Here is a 4,740-nt window from a genome sequence, read left to right as displayed (position 1 = left end):
AAACAGAACATATTGAAATGCTTCGATTGTTTGTAATATACTAGATAATGTGTAAAAAATACTCATTGTCAATATTTTGTCTTAACTGAAGGCTACATTTAAGTGGGGTAGATGGTTAAATTTGTAAGAGAACATCCTGTGTTATTGTCCTGCACAAAATCCATGAAATTTCCCATTTTCCCTTCAGTTAGATTTTCCAGGATTTCAGACCAGAGGGGAAGTCCAGGTTTTGGACACTGGAAATTCAGAGGGGGGTTAGTGTCTGTCACAGCTTTGATTAATTTTATTGCTGAAATTGGTTTGGAATGAAGGTTTTAATATTGTCTTCTCATTTCAGTAATTGGGTCTAGCAAAAAGACCTTTTTCTTTCTGTTTAGAAGCTATTTTTGTCTGCCTTTGACAAACCGAACTGGATTCACCTACCTTGAGACACATTTCCCTTTACCATAAATGAAATGTGCAAATTATCTATGATAATTAGATTTGACCCAGTTACTGGATTTGGGAACATCCTTCTATCTTGCCTGGAGCTGAATATCCCTACAGAAAGCAAATCTCACGGATAAGACAGGGTATAATCAGGGTTAAAAACCTTTCATCAGAGACACAAAAAGAGATGTAAAGTGAACGAGAACTATTCCATTGCCTGACATTGTCTGTTATTCTTTTCCTGTTCGGTGAATTATTCATTGCTAATTATTTAGAGTTCTCTGGCTTATCTACACGATGACACCTCCTCTCCCCTCCTGCCACGTACACGCCCTACCACAAGAAGAGCACTCATGACAAATGGTGATGTCACATCCTTAAACTTACTTCAAAAGTATCAGCTATGAATCCAATGGCTCAACTAATCCGTTCTCATCCATCTTACAACTTCAATAAGTCGTGGGGTATCAATGGCTGAGCATTACCACCTTTGCCTGGAGATAAGCTCTGTGTACACAGCCATGTAACGTTGCCTGATGGGAAACACATGCCCGAGAAAACCCCCATAGCAAGATTACATTGTGCTAAGAAATTCCGTTTGTTGGCTGCCTAGCTCCAGAAATGTTATTTATCCCTTTTGAGCTCCCAAGTTAAAATGCAGGGGCTTATCTGCTCGCAGCATAATCTTGTACCAAACCAGCAAGACATTTAGATTCTGTTGAACTCTCTGTGAGTTGCCATCGTGTTCTTAGCACAGACTTTGGGATTAGCTGACATCTGCTCCCTGAATTTGTTGGGTTTTTTTGGCAGGTTTCTGGTCAATAGAGGAAAGAAGTGAAACATTTCTATGCAACACTGAATAAGGAATAAAATGCATTTTCTTTGAGTGATGTATTCTCTTGGAGTTGCTGCAAAAGAAGAGGATTCTGTCCAAACCTTGCAACAGTAATGGCTATTGGTATAAAGTCCTGGTTAGGGACATATTTGTGATAAAATACAAAGATAAATAAAATGTAAATATCAATAAAAATCATAGAATCATAGGATCCATAGGAAAGGATCCACAAGGATCATCAAAGTCTAACTCCTTGTCCTGCAAAGAACAACCCCAAGAATCACACCATGTGCCTGAGAGTGTTGTCCAAACACTTGATCTTGAACTCTGTCAGGCCTGGGCCCTTGACCATAATAAAATGTAAATATCAATAAAAATCATAGAATCATAGGATCCATAGGATCCATAGGAAAGGATCCACAAGGATCATCAAAGTCTAACTCCTTGTCCTGCAAAGAACAACCCCAAGAATCACACCATGTGCCTGAGAGTGTTGTCCAAACACTTGATACTCTGCTCTGTCAGGCCTGGGCCCTTGACCATTTCCCTGGGGAGCTGTTTCAGTGCCCAAACACCCTCTGGGTGAAGAAATTTGGTCTCTCTGCAAGGCCTCTCTGCCTTGGAGAGAGTCAACAGCTTCACCCAATTTGGTCTCATGGGTAAACTTACTTAGTGTTCCTTCCAGTCCTTCATCCAGGTTGTTTATGAAGATGCTCTGCAGAACACCACTAGTGACCAGTCACCAGCCTGATTTAACCCCATTTACTATAACCCTCTGTGCCAACCCATGAGCCAATTGAGCTAAATCCTACTCAATCTACAGCTCCTAGGCTGAAAAATACATTTTTTGCCAAAAGAGTTTGCACCAAATGTCACTACACTGACATACCCACCCTGGCAAACCCTCTCTGGTGTGGACTGTACCTGACCCCAGAACAGACTAAAACAAGTCAGTGTTTATCCACTTACATGATTTTACAATCAGAATAAGAAAGTGAAATAACTCATCCAAATGTAGTGGTTAGCCTGAAGGAGGGGAAAAAGAAACATGTGGTGAAGCAGCTTCTCCAGGCTGGGGAGGATGGGATGGGTGCTGGGAAGCTGAGACCATCCTGTTTGTTCAGCCACATTTTACACCAGATGCTTTCCATTTGTATACTTTCAGAAGCAACTTTTCGGGCTAAAACTCCATTCTGAGGCTGTTGAAGTAAATCAGCATCTCCAAACTTTTGGATTTATGAGGGCAGTTAAGCCCTTGTGAAAAATAAAGGATTAATGAGAACCTGGAAAGGGGCAGGACCAATGAAATAAGTTTATGATTAAGTGGCAGAAACTTCCTGGAGCCTAATTCCACTTCTGAATTAATGTGCCACTTGACCCAGGCCATGCTTTTTACCTTATTAAATTTCCTTTCATCTGCTGATAAAATTTGTAAGGCAAAATATGCCAGGGAGTGAGGACACATTCGCATCTGTATATAAAATATTTTTGAAAATCAAGACCATATTTTATGTATATCATATAAATACTTCAGTTCTTTATACACTACCTGAAGAATCATAGATTTGATGTGACTAAGCAAGTCATGGTACCACACAGCCATAAATTAGGCTGAGATGGCAGTTTGGAACTCCTTTTTGGTTACCTGATGTCTTTACAATCAAATGAAAATACCGTAAGTTGATTCATTTACCATCTGGAAGGATTAATGTAGGAGCTGCAACGTCTTCATGTATTAAATCAGATTTGAGTTTGTAGGGTCTGAAAACTCTGTGGTCAGTGCTTCCATCGCTGCTTTTAGAAAACTGGAAAAAACCCTAGATTAATTAACCAGACTTTTCCCTTTAAAACTTCCTTTGAGGGTAGATTTTTGGGAATTAACTAGATGGAGCAAGATTGCTGGAAACACATGTTTTTTCCATGAGCAATTAGAGTGTGAGCCACACATGAGGCTGAGTCTCCAACCAGCCAGGGCTTGTCTTGGGGGCTCCTGTTTGCCCCTGATCTCCCAGAGCAGAAAGCAGCTCACACTGGTGACAAGCCATGCCACCCAGGTGCTGGTTAACAGTGTCAGAGTCAGCACCAGCTCACTTTTAGCCAGCTGTCTGCAGTGCTTGGGCTGTGCTCCTGAGCTGCTGGCTGCTGCAAGAGATAACCCAGGCCCCAGGATGAAGCTGTATCCCAAGCCCCTCTCCCACTGCATACCTTCATGTTATGACTCTGATTGCTTTGGCTTTGCAGCTTCTGAGCTTTTCCTTCACTGAAGTAATCAAAGCACATCAACACTCTTAATACTGGTACAGTCTTGGTTTTATTCCCCCAACCATTAAGAACACCTCAAAGAAGGTATTTCCCTGGAAGGAGAGCGTGTGGCTGCCAGGAAAGAATAGTCTGCAGCAATATTCCTCCTCACCTTGCAAAGGATCATACCCTTAACTTTGTCCCCCCTGTGAGGCTCAGCCCCTGCCATCATCCTCCCTCCAATCCTCTCCCTCCCTCTCCCCTTGACAAGGGGCATTTAGCACTCTACTCCTTCATCTTTGAGACCTTTTTGGTGAAGTATCACTCCATTGACTGTCTAGGAATGATAAAAAAAAACAACGGGATGTGCTTAAAACCAAGCGAAGAAAAATATTAAATAAAGCATCATTTACTTTTTCATTCAACATGAATTGTTAAAAAAACCTCAAAGAAAACATCCAGCAGTTAATTGCATAAAAGCAGTTGTCCTTGCATTGCGTTTTTTTATAACCCAGGACTGACAAAACCCTCTTTGGTCTTAAACTCCTAATACTAGCAGAGAGAAAATGATCAGTTATATAATCTATATTCTACTATTTAACAGCTACTAAATATAGTGCAGTTACTCAGAACAATACAACAGATCATAATATGAGAAGCAGAGGAGAATTCTGCTGTTCTAGATAGATGCATTTTTAGTATTATGTTCCTCAGGAAGAGCATCAAATATTTTTCTGAGTGACCTAATTTTCTTTGTCTGATCAAATGTGCCAGATGCTTCCTTATTCAGAGTTGCCACTCCAAGTGAAAAACTGTTTTCTGGCAGCCACTTGAAATCTCGTCTTCAGTTTTCTGTTAGGGATTATTATACAATCATTGCCTGGGCAGACTGAAAGCATATGGTAACTGGGATGACATTATCTCTGCTATTTCAAAGTTCCCCAAGGATGTGTGGGCATAATTGCAGTCTGAGGTATAAGTTGACCTCCCTGGTACATATAAAATGTCACCTAAACTCAGCAGTGACCAATCTCACTGGGGACAGAGGGCTTGGCATCCTGGTTTCCATCTTTCTCTCAGGACTGGGAGGGTTTTTTTCCATTTGTAGGTATTTCCACCACTTGACCAGGAGAAAATTACAGGGATAGCTCAGTGGCTTTGAATGTGCAGTTTCCAAGTAAAATTGTATCCTTTGCAACCTGACTGAAATGTTATATTTTGGTTATATCCATCCT

This window comes from Acanthisitta chloris, unplaced genomic scaffold, assembly GCF_000695815.1.
Source record: "Acanthisitta chloris isolate BGI_N310 unplaced genomic scaffold, ASM69581v1 scaffold9523, whole genome shotgun sequence".
In the NCBI taxonomy this organism is placed as follows: Eukaryota; Metazoa; Chordata; class Aves; order Passeriformes; family Acanthisittidae; genus Acanthisitta; species Acanthisitta chloris.
Note: the sequence above shows the minus strand (reverse complement) of the source record.